General features: G+C 42.7%; 1 long non-coding RNA gene across 1 annotated transcript; it reads right to left on the bottom strand.

The window, feature by feature from the left end:
* Positions 1–1131: 1131 nt before the first annotated feature.
* Positions 1132–8943, bottom strand: LOC110342988. The gene is made up of 3 exons (XR_002385179.2): positions 7735–8943; positions 6514–6655; positions 1132–2220 (listed from the first exon to the last, which is right to left on the bottom strand). It is a non-coding gene; the product is annotated as an uncharacterized LOC110342988 (long non-coding RNA).
* Between the last annotated feature and the right edge of the window lie 3889 nt (positions 8944–12832).

The following is a 12832-nucleotide window of genomic DNA, read 5'->3' as shown; positions in this document are numbered from 1 at the left end:
CCCGCTCACAGGGGCTGGCCAAAGAGCTATAGGGTAAGGGAGCAGAGGGATGGTGATGATGTCAGAGACAGTCAGTTTCTCAGCATCCCGATGGATGAACAGACTGACAGGAACAGGAGGAACAGGAGACTGATGAGGAGGGACAAAGGAGTTGAAGAATTGTGGCAATACTGGTTGAGATCAGTTGCCTTGTTAATGCTTGGTACCAATGAAATAAAAGCCCATTTGGACTCCCAGGAGAACAAAAGAGGATTTCTCTTATGGGTGTGAGGAGATGAGCCCACTGGGGAAGAGAGGAGGCAGAGCTTGGGGAAGTTCCTTTATCTGCCAGGGAGGACACAATGAGAGAGAAAAGAATGATGGGAGTTGAATTAGCTGGTTTCTCATGGAGTCCTGGGCTGAGATGACATACTATCTAGGGACAAAAGGCGTGCCTAGAAAAAAAAATAATAGTGAAAGCTAAACTTGGGAAAGAACTCTTAAATCTTAAAGGAAGAGACAAGTTTCAGGATCCCACTTATTAGAAGCAACGGTCTTGATGATTATAATTTATTCTCAGCTGCCCCTTTGGTTCAGGAAACAGTTTCCTTCAAAGGCTCTGGCTTCGAAATTTTATTAGCCACGTTTCAATGACTGTCCGTCCTTAAAAGGAATCCAGATGCATTTCTGTACAAACAGTCTTCAATTCAGACATTTTCCCAGCTCAAGCCCCACTTTGATTTCTAATATGCTTGAATAAATAAGGCTACGCTGCAAAGCTAATCTGTTTCCCAAGGATTTAGAAATAAGTTGGAAACCAACTGTAAAGTATAGACTCCCCTGAAAAATCGAAGTATTTTGCAGCCAGATGTCTCTCAGAGCCTTTAACCAAGCAAAGCCTCGGTTTGTGTTCCTCCCCAAAGAAAACGGAGTCTCTCCTCACTGTCAAAACTAAACAAGGTTTCTGTATTTTATGTGGGTTTCCTCCATTCCATCTTAGAATATACCAATATCTATACTGAGAACAGCAACCGAACTTGGTCCCTCTTAAAAGTAGTGTCACTTTATAGAGATTAAAGCGCTTAAAGGCAATCAGCTCTCTTAATGGGTCCCAACCAGCACAGAGAAAAATCAATGATACGAACCCTGGCCTTCAAGATATACAATGCTTTATTTGCCTTCCAAGACTTCTCTCCACTGTTCTAGATAGCTGTAATATTTCAAAAGGCTTCAATTTTGCATTATGACTTTCAGAATTAAAATTATGTTATCAAAGGCAGTTTTGAAATTTTGCAGCAATATGAACTTACTGTCATAAATAATAGTTTGATTGTGAATGCATTATGTAGTCAGGAGGGATTGCTACGTTCAGAAACAGCGAACATCTCTGATGAGAAAGCAAAGGCTCGGTGCACAGTCCCTCAGCATATGTAATGGAGTGTCAAGAAATGGACTGGTTTTTTGACCAGTTCATTTTCTAGCAACTGAGACGAATATCCAATGTCTTTTTTTTTTTTTTTTAAGAAAAGTGAAAACAGTTTCCTCTTTGGTCTAGCTGGGTCTGTTGAGGATAAGAAGACATTGGAATGAATGTGTGGCCCGCCGGAGCCACAGAAGCCTCTATCTTTATTCCATATGGTCTGAAGTGCGCCTGATGGGATTTCAGATTGTGGCTCAGATAGCTGAGGGTGAGGCGACGCTCCTGAATGAAAGCGCCGAACTTCTAAATCCAATTCTCAAATTCAGGTCAAGTTCGCCGGAAGGTCTGCTGAGGCTGGTGGACCTCTGCGTGAACTTGCCTGGAGCTCTGAACTAAAGTCAGGGCAGATTTCAAATGAACCCAAGATGAGTTACGGTTTCAGGTGCCGATCACGTGGTAAGGTCCCTGCTGTGTTTCTGTTTAAGCAGAGGGTAAAGAGCCACATGAGGCAAAAACCTGTGTCTCTTCCCAACTCTTGTGAGTCACACACAGACAGAACACATAGCCTCCAGCAGCTGGAGCTGGTGGAGTTCTTAGAGCAGGCAGGCGCAGCGATTCGCTTCCTGTGGCTCATGCCACACAGTGCAGGCTTCTGGGATCTCCAGAGGCAGGGATGATCTGAACATGTTGTATATGCGTGTTGGACTTACTTCGTCCCGTCCTGAAGCAGGAATTTGTGCTGACGGCTTTACACAAAAACTATGTGCTGGGTAGACCGGCTTCATAAGCAGGTGACTGGCTGGAAGCGTGGTCTACTTTCCCTGGAGAGAGAAACACAAAGGGACAAAGTTCTGGGCTTCCAATCGGAAGGTCCTGGACCACACAGCCTTACACAAGTAACATGAACACAGTAACTGAGGAAGATGTGCTGGTCCTGTCCGCTGGTCTTCAGCGTCTGTGCTTCCCAAAGGGGAAGGTAACAGGACTTTATGTTTTGTGTTCTACTTTTGTACTACACGATTTTGCACAATCTTGGGAGTTTCCTTTCCACTCTCTTTTTTTCCTTCCTCCCTCCCTCCCTCCCTCCCTCTCTCCCTCCCTCCCTTTCTCCTTCCCTCCCTCTCTCCCTCCTTCCTTTCCTATAAAACATACTAGCATTTGCTAGCTTTTGGACTTCCTTCTACACTCTGGTATGATTGATCACTAAGTGATACCCCACTGCATTCCTCCATGAAACCAATATGGAAACTGACCTGATTTTCATTTAGACCAGTGGTCGTCAACCTTCCTAAATGCTTCGACCTTTTAATACAGTTCGTCAGGTTATGGCGACCCCCAACCGTAACAGTATTTCAATTGCTACTTCATAACTGTAATTTTGCCACTGTTAGGAATCTTACTGTAAATTTATGATATGTAGGATATCTGATATGTGACGACCGCCCCCCCCAACTGTCTTGACCCATAGGTTGAGAACTGCTGATTTGGAGTACTGGGCCGTTTCCACATATCTATTCTCAAGAAAGCACCTCAGATTCCCTCCTGAGGTGGTTAGAAAACTCCTAACATTGTCTGTTGTGTGGTTTAAACTTAGCTCTCATTATGTGAGAAACTGGGGAAGACCCTTAAATGCTTAGCATCTCCTAAAGACACCAAAGCAAGTCACCAGGCATAGCCTGGGCCTTTGGGGGACACTGTGAAATCCTCAGAGTGAGAGGAGATACTGGTCAGCAGGCAACTCTGAGTCTGCAGCCCCAGCTTCCTGCTAGCCTGCCCGCTGTCCCTGCAGACAGTTGAAACGAGCTCGAATTTATATCTGCAGCTCGCCGATATCTTTCATCTCTCCTGAATTTATTGATGTCCCAATTAAAAACTCTGAACTCTTGCAGTCAGTGGCATCTCACAGTCATTGCTGGAGTCTTGAGATAATTGTCTCAAGAACCGCTTGCTGCCTCTGCTCACGCAACCCTGAGTTATTGAGTTAGACTGACATTCGGGAAGTGTGACTGGCTTATTTCAACCCTTCAACAATTTAGTCAGCAGGCAGTTAAAAGATACTCTGAGGAAGAAATTGAGACCCTGACTGCTGTCTGGAAAGCGCCCTCTGAGATCTGGATAGATAAAGTGATTAATACTGGCCGCAAAAGTCGGAGGCTGGCACTTGAGACAAAGCCCCAGAGACAACAGTAGAGCAGCCTTGTGCCACAAAAACCTTTTTGCTTGTTTGCTTCTGAGTGTTGGGGATCAAGCCCAAAGTCCCAGTTGTGTTAGGCAAGTACTCTGCCATGGAACTATGCTCCAGCCCTCGAAACAGCATTCTAAAGAGCAATATTATGACTACCTGTGAGCGATAGTAGGGTTCTGATTTTAAAAAATGATTGGGAAGAGCTACATTATTTTTAAAAGTTATTATTTTTTATGTTATGGGGATGATTTTTTTTACCTGCATGTGCATCTGTGCACTGTGTGTGTACAGTGCCCTGGTGGCCAGAAGAGGGTGTTAGGTCCCCTGGAACTGGAGTTTTAGATGGTTGTGGGCCACCATGTGGGTGCTGAGAACCAAACCTAGGTCCCCTACAAGAGCAGCCAGTGTGTGTCTAGATTTTCCTACTGCTTTACTTTGATATCCACAACTGAAATTAATGGGGGGGGCACTAGAATAGCACACTCCGAGGTAACGACTATTTAACACAGTTTCTCAAACACTTTCAAAGTTAGCAAATATATGGAGGAGGGAAACAAATACTCTCTATTTTAGGACTTTCGATGCCCGCTGCTGTTTTCAGGCATGAGCTGGCCATTTGCAGTTCTGGGCTAAGGAGCCTCTGAAACTGCAATGATCCTGGTTCTTTATCTTCACTTTCCAGTTTTCACAAAAACCAAAACCACCCGGTGCTACTCTTTAGGAGTGAGGCAAGCCAGAACTGTCTGTCCAGAAATGACAGCCCTCCTCTGCTTTGACGTCAGCACTGTTCTTGGGTGTGTGTTCAGTGTAATGTCCATACCAGCCTGCTTTACATGGGCACAGCCTGCTGTGTTTCAGATGCACTGGCCCCTTAAATTACAGCAACGTGCAAACGGACCAGTAGTTACTAGTTACTGCATGTGATGCACTCACTGTCTTCCCTAGGCTTGCTGGGAGATTCCCAGTAAGAACATGCATCATTATGGTTTATTATTTGTCTTAGGAAAGAAGTAATCTAAATTGAAAATGAATTCATTGATGCAATAAGTCTTGGCACAAGCTCCTTCGACTCAATTCTTGGGAATCCCAAAGCAAATTCTTTTTTTTTTATTTTTGTCTTGAGGGGTGGAAAAAGAGAACAGAGATATAAAACTGTCAGATAGTATAGTGTGTGTGAGTGTGTGTGTGTGTGTGTGTGTGTGTGTGTGTGTGAGAAAGAGGATGATGGTTGGGGGTGTGTGGATATGCTCTGTCTGTCTGCTGCATGTTTGCATGTGTGTGGGTGGATGTGCATACAGGTACATATATACCTGTGTGTATATATGTGTGGAGTGTGTGTGTGTGTGGATGCATATGCATACAGGTACATTTGCCTGTGTGTGCACGTCTGTGGAGGGCAGAGGCTGTTGCCAGGCATCCTCGTTGGCAACTCTTCACCTTCCGTATTGAGGCAGGTCTCTCACTTGAATCTGGTTGTGACTCAAGTGTGTCTTCCATCAAACTTTTCCGCCTTGTGTCAGCATCTCCTTGTTTCCTTTATCATAGCTCTAGTCCTCGCATGTCTGTGTGCATTTTGAAAAGCTGTATGATCACTGATCTAAATGAAAATAGGGCAGCCCCTGTTTCACACTGGAGGTACAGCAGCAAGAGGACTGAGAACAGGTGAGCTGTGGACAGACATGAAGTGACCAGGGGCTCAGAATATTTGAAACTCTGCTAACATCAGCAGTAGTACATCATGATAGAGAAAGAGGGGGGGCTTCTCTGCCCTGATCAGTTACAATGGAGGATGGATGGTGGGACTCAGATCTCACTTGATAAAATAAGGATTTAGGGTTTTTGGGCTTTTTTTTTCTGTTTGTGAGTCTGATCATGTTAATTCTCTCTTGCGAACTTTTCATTCGTCAGCCTTTAGGCAAAGAATAAAATCTAAACAGGGATCGCACAGTATTGATGATGGTACCTTGTGGGTCTATCTATTCTCTCTGCAAAGCTCTATTCATTCAGTGATGGGAAGGAGAAGGTGTGGGCTTCCCTGCCTAGCCACACCCATGCTCTAACACCTCGACAACTTTGGTTGCTGCAACATCCTTTCTCTTTTATTCTCCCGAACCTTTTCATTCAACAGATTCCCACAGCCCTTCAAGTTCGCATCAAATACAACTCCCTAACCTCTCCCAGGGACTTTTTTTTTTTGGCACTTTCTACACCTCACCATCATAGAATAGCAATTATTTCCAGTCTATCTTCCTTGGAGGCAAGTATCACTGGTGGTTTCATTTTTGAGTTTCTGACATTTTAGCACAGCTCCTGGCACACAATGAAAGTTCTCAACTAATTAGTGAGATAAGAATTAGAGCTCGAATGTAATGTACAGTGACTTTTTTTTCTCCTAAGGAAAACTCCAGAGTCAGACAGCAAAAAAAAAAATCTGCAAAAATTTCCTAGTTGCAATCTTTCTAAGTTTCTTTTTTCTCCAGCTTGTTTCTGCTATTGCTAGAAGGGCATACTTAATGAGTTTTTTCACCTCCATCTCACTTTGGAATGACTTTTTTTTTGTACGGAAGCCTCCTTGACTGGCTGGAATAAATGTACTTCAACAAAACCCCAAGATCTTCCTGAAAAAAAAAACCTGTGATAATCTAAAGAAGGCAACTCTCTCTCAAATCCAGTGGCTCATCAAGAATTCTAGTAGGAGGAAAGCTATCAGCGCCTTTTAACCGCAGAACTAAATTGTAAACGCACAGTTGCTGAGCACCAGATAGTGATGGTATTTCTGGCTTCTCCAAAGCTTTCCCATCCATCTCAATTTTGATTCTAACAGAGGAGGCAGATCTTGTCTGCAGCTGAACATAACCCCACTGGCCTCAGCGTCTGGTGGTTCTGGGGCTAACCTCTGGGAAGCGGGCTAGACAGGAAGCAGCGTTACCTCTCGCTTCCACAAGCTGTAATGGGCTTCCAGATCGCATCTGTGGTCAATGACTGTCCGGAGCTGGCCAGCCTCCAACAGGCTTGTTTAGACTACTTGATGAGTTGACACGAGCAATGACTCTTCCCAGTGCGGTCGGTGTCTGAACATTAACAAGCAACAGTGTTCAGTGAAACTATTAAAGAGAGCAGGCGTTTTAATCTTTGTTTTGGAAAGGAGCCTTCCAAACAAACCCATGGTTTAGAAGTCCTGGGAGCAAGTGCCTGGGTGGTAGGAATAGGACAGAAGGAGGTGGGCTGGAGCATTGAGATCTCTACTCAGGGTCAGAATAACTGGAAAAAGAAAGAAAGAAAGCTGGCAAGTTCCCAGACTGCCACCCTTGGAGGAAGAAGTAAAGTACACGGTGCAATGAGTTTTCAGCGCTCTGTCAGCAATACTGTACACTTAAATTCCAAGCAAATCCTTCACAAAGGACTCCCTTGCCTTTGCTAACAGAAAAATAAACAACTTTCAGAGAGAGAGACAGAGACAGAGACAGAGAGAGAGAGAGAGAGAGAGAGAGAGAGAGAGAGAGAGAGAGAGAGAGAGAGAGTTTCTCGGAGGTTCTCGTCTTACAGGAGGTCTCTTATGGTTCTGAGATGGCTAGGATGGAATTTAGAACGAAGATGCTGGGAACTGCTGTGGGTCCCGGGTGCATCGCCTCATCAATAACGGTCTCGTTTGAAGAGTACAGATGGTGATAAGAACGCGACACAGGAGGCTGCATTTGCACTCCAGAGTGAGCACTTTAAGCAGAAACAAGGACATGTGAAAGAGAGGCGACCGGTCACCCTCGTGATTTTTCTCTTGTTCTTTTGACAACATAGAATACGGAGGAGTCTATCCTAAACAGAGTCTGGGGGTGGGGGTGGGGAAGTTAAAGGTTTTGTGCTCCAAGGCCAGTCTTTTTTATGTATTATTGAAGCAGTGTTGGAAGGTGAGGGCCCCAATAATATTTTTTCATCATATAGAAATAACCCCTTAATTTTTCTTCTAGAGATCTTTTGAGAACAAAACAGAACAATTGAACTTCTCAACACCCATGATTATTCGTGGGACTTAGCTACTGATTCAGCTGCCCACTGAATTTGTAAGGCAACACATCACATCATTCTTTAGCCATTAATATGTAGTTTTTACAGGAAGCAACAGAGTCTTCGGCGTTCCACCAAATCTGCTTACCTTCAGTCATTTGGAAAATTGGGTCCATCCAGCAAGCCTGAAATTGGAACATAGAATTGTAACATGGTTTACTCCAGATTTCATGAACGTGTTTTAAAGCAGGAGTGGGTGGAGACGCACATCAAACCATCACATGATATTCCAGTCAAAAAGGAAGCAGTATGGGGCCTCCTTATTCTACCGCCCTCTCCACCATTATCAAAGAAAATCTAATAGATTTTGAGAGATCGACTGAATAGCAATTTTACTGAAATTCCTGATCAGAAAAAACAAAAGAGAGAAAGAAATAGCAACATACTCACTGATGTCAGTAAGTACGAGGCTGTTGGAAATATTGAGGGGCCTATTTTCTTGATTATTGAAATGGAGATTAGCCAGGGTTAGCTGACCTTTGCTTCATTTATCTATATCTCTCCTGTACTCATATTTTAGAAAAATTGGTGGCATAAATTACTAGTAAAATCGCCTTACCTTATATCCAGTTTGGAGATAGCACCTCAAACCATCTACCTTTAGCATAAGACATGTGTGTGTCACTCTGCCGAGTTAAATGATACCAACACTCCCCACAGATTCCAGTTCTGGGACCTCTGAAAGTTGCTTTCTAAAACCAGAAGATTTCTCAAGACTTAACCGATCAAGCTAGAGTTCTTGAGATGAGGCATCCTCCTGTATTATCCCAATGAGCCTTAAATACAATAACAAGAACTCACAAGAGGAAGACGGTTAGACACAGAAAGGCAGCCAAACCCGATGCCATAGTGCAGCCTCTGAAGATGAAGGATTGGATTATAAACCAAGACAAGCAAGCAGGCATGGACGGTTGAGCTGGGCAAGGCGACTACTAAATCTATTCAAGTAGAAAAAAAAAAGCCCTGCTGGCACCGTGGTACCAATGAGACCATTGTGGGTTTTCTATCTTTCAAGCCACCAAGTTTCTGATAATTTGTTAGAATAGACCCAGAAAATACTAACACAACCATCTTTCCCTTAAACGACTTAGCAAATTACTCATAAAACTGACAGTGTTTCTTATAAATTTGTCTTCTACATATAGGAATCCTGGGTTTCCTAAGAAGTTTGCTATAATGTAGCAAAGTAAGACACTCTTTTAAAACTAGTGATGTTTAGAAGGATGAGTTTTGGCTTAACTAGTTTGGCTGGCTATTTTTTTGGCTCAACTCATTGTTGGCTAACAATTATACCATATGTAATAAACATTAAATATAGTATCTATTTCAAATCTGTACATTTTTCAGTTTAATTACTTGATTTCTAAATTTTGATTACTCGGTACTTAAATTTTCCCAGTTTTCATTCACTATTCTCTTTAATAAAAACAGAATTTTTTATTTAAAAGAGTTTGTTTCACTGAAACTTATGGGAAATTTCTTAGAAATTTCATGAGGCAATGGTGTCAATACATGCTAAAATATTAATCCTTTATATCGTTTTAAACATCTCTGGGACACCTGCATTGTAAGCATCTAGAAATGGCATATGACCATTAATAGGCAACGATTCTGGAGGGAAATGTGGAAAGACATATCCAGCAATGGGCACACATGATTCCTGAACCACTTTAGGGTGGAGACCCTCTCCTCAGCACACTGACATTTAGCTATAACACCTGTAGAGGAACACTTTTCTTCCCTTGTACCATCCCAGCCTGCCTACAAGACTGAAATGCAGAAGCAGAAAATGTTAGAGGTGAAAGAGCAAATCCTGCCCATCTGACAGTGGACAGTCTACTGTTACCTGTCTGGTCTCAGGAGCCCCAGGGAGACCAGAGACCATGGGTGTCGGCTCCCCTGCACCTTTCCTGATGTCAATGGGTGCTTTTCTCCTTTAGCAGAGCTCAGTTAATTTAGGAAATGTCCTTGGATTGTCAGTAAATTTGAAAGCCATGGGATTTTAAGAAAAAAAGTTGTACATAATCTACTAAAGTCATACAATTGCCAAATAAGACGGCTTTGAACAAAAATGTTCAACCTCACACAGGTTATCTGTGCTGAAAGGAAGCCTGTTTATAAGTAGAACACAGTAGGTTCTTCTCCCTTCCCCAGAGACTCAGGAGTGGAAGTAAAATTGTCCCAGTTTGTGGAAACTGTTATGTGGACTGGTACCCTGGAATTCTTGGAATCAAATACCTGCCCTTGCCCATGGGCCTCTATGCACAGTGACTTTGGAAACAGCAACTGCATTCTATCTCAGTTACTCCCCTTTAAAACAATGCTTTAAGACTAAAGGGTAGTATTCAGGCATCTGTACTGGCCTGCCCTTGGGGTTCTGACAGGATTCATCATCAGCTGTAGCCACCAAGAGCACCACCTGTGTACATTCACTATGTTCCCATTTAAAGGCCCTGCCCACCTCCTCTATCTCTCCCTCTCTCCCTCCCTCCTTCCCTTTCCCTCTCTCCCTCCTTCCCCCTCTCTTTCCTTTCTGTCTCTCTCTGCTTCTCTGCCTGTCTCTCTGTCTCCCCCTCCCTGCCTCTCTTTTCTCTTTTCTGCTGTTCCTGTCCCCATAGACCAGTCTCCCTCCATTTCCTCCCCTTTTTCCCATCCCCTTTCCCCTAATAAAACTAACCCCTCCACGTGAGCTCTGTTGCAAGATGTCTTTCTCTCGAGTGCCACTTTTAAGACTACAACACTTTCCAAGTCTTGAAGAATATCCTCAAGTTTTGTCTTACTTCTGTTTTACACAACCTCGTTAATTTATCTACCCTATATTAATTGGTACCCACCATGCAAAGCAGTGTAATGCTATCGCCTGGTTGTACTTCTCACTGCCATGTCTTCTTTTGTTTCTTTCTCAGGTAAAAATTTCTGCCATAAATACCATGACCTTATGTGATTCCTCTGCTCTACTCATTGATGGTAGTTGAATTTTAAAAATTGGAGTTAAGTACTGGTTTTAGGGGCCAAAAGATTACTCTCCAGTCCCAGCTCTGCTACTTGCTTGCCTTGTAACTTTATTTGGCCCTCTTAATCTTTCATTGTCTTCATTTGCAAAGTCAGAGGTAAGGATAGCTATATATAGTGCTTATTAAAAAAAACCAGGAACAAATGAAATAACCAGATAAATATTTTGAGTAAAGCCTTTTGTCTTAGTTACTTTTCTATTACTGTAATAGGACACCATGACCAAGGCAACTTTGAAAAGAAAGAGTTTATTTGAGACTTAAAGGATAAGAGTCTGTGACCACCATGGTAGGGAACATTGAGGCAGGAAGATAGACATGGCTCTGTGGCAGCAGCTGAGAGTTTAGATCTTGGTACATGAGGGAGAGAAAGAGAGAGAGACAGAGAGAGAGAGAGAGACAGAGACACAGAGAGACAGAGAGAGAGACAGAGAGACAGAGACAGAGACACACAGAGAGAGACAGACAGAGAGAGAGACAGATACAGACAGAGACACAGAGACAGAGACAGAGAGAGACAGAGACAGAGACAGAGACATAGAGAGGGTGGGAGGCAAGGGCTTGTGAGATCTAAAATCCTGTCCCCAGTGACACACCTGCTTCAAGGCCATACTGTCTCATCCATCCTAAACAGGGGATCAAGCATTCCAATATATCAGGGTATGGGGTCACTCTCCTTCAAACCATCACATGTGGGTACCATTGCTCTAGATGAAGAGATGTGACTTCACACTGTCCTGTTAGGACTAGGTCAATAGATAAATCGGGACTCTTGGGAGGCCAGTATTCACCTGAATCTGCCTTCTACAAACATGTTTCTTGTAAATATCTGGGATCACTTTAATTGGTTAGTATTCATACTAGATTTGGAAACAACTGTGCCAAGCAGACACAGACTGAGAACTTAAAAATTCATCCCAAACAATCCCTTTCTTTCTGTAAGTTGCTTTGCTTGGGTATGTTGTCACAACAATAAAATGGTTATAGGATCCTTTAAAAAAAAAGTAAGAGGATCCTAAAATAAGATGTCTAGGTAATTCAGTCACCCACCTAAGATATAATACCTAACTGTGAGAAGGAAAAACAACTTATAATAAAAATCACATGTGCTTCTACATGTAAATACATGGACAGCAAGGCACTGAAGACATAACAAAGTGATTATATGCTTGCACTTATTTATAAAGAGTAAGCATGAGTTCAGAAGGCCTCGAGTCCTTCTGTTTAGGATGTTTGGTGAAATGAAACAGGGAAGTAAGAATGGGTACAAGGACAAAAAAAAAAAAAGAGTGCTGGCTAAGTACCAACAAGCTAGACATATTTGTATCTGATAATCAAAAGAAGAGAAGCTTCTGGATTTAAGTATGGAAAATGTCAATGGAAAATAAATTCAAAGTCTAGAAATATTCTTGCAAGTGAGCTAGCCCGCTTTTATGACTGTAATGTCAAAATAATTCCCAATGTTATGACATGGTTTGGGAAAGCTACAAAATATCAAAGAAAATGTCCTATCTTTTAAGACATGCATATCTTAGTTCTCTCTTAGGATGCTTTTCTGTGACATCTACAGATGAAGACAAACAGGTTTGTGGTTCAGCCTACTCAAGACTAAGTTGGGCGTGGTAGCTTTGGGCATCATTTTCCAAAATGCTAATGAATCTTACTGAGGGGGATTGTGATAAAGCCAAGGATATCTTCCTTTTGCTTTTTGATTAGTTTTTACCCTGTATTTTCAGCATGTCTTAAGGGTGATTCAAAGACTTCATGTCTCTATGCAAAATAGCATTTGGGATTAGGCTCAAATAACAGTAAACAAATTCTCCTTTAGGTGACTATTTGGTGTGTGTTGGGGGGGTGTTCAAAGGGCGAAGATCTGACTTCCTCTTTGGGTTTCTTTCCTCTGCCTTGTAGGGCATTTAGCAAGCTTGCACCATCAGAGACTACAGAGTACACAGCCAACTGTGGAAGCCAGCAGGGCTCCCAAGCATTTCTGAAAAGGCCTCTAGGGGGCGGTACCACCACTACTGAGAACCAACAAGATGGTTGCTAGAGTTTGGCAGGTTCTTCTCTACCAGCCTCTGTGAACACACTTTCTGTTTGTTTCTTTGTTGTCTAACCTAGGAAGTCTGATGTGATAATTCTAATTTTAATGTCTAATGCACTATAACAAAATAT

This window comes from Mesocricetus auratus, unplaced genomic scaffold (assembly GCF_017639785.1).
Source record: "Mesocricetus auratus isolate SY011 unplaced genomic scaffold, BCM_Maur_2.0 Super-Scaffold_100011, whole genome shotgun sequence".
Lineage (NCBI taxonomy): Eukaryota > Metazoa > Chordata > Mammalia > Rodentia > Cricetidae > Mesocricetus > Mesocricetus auratus.
This window is presented reverse-complemented; position numbering and strand designations above follow the sequence as displayed.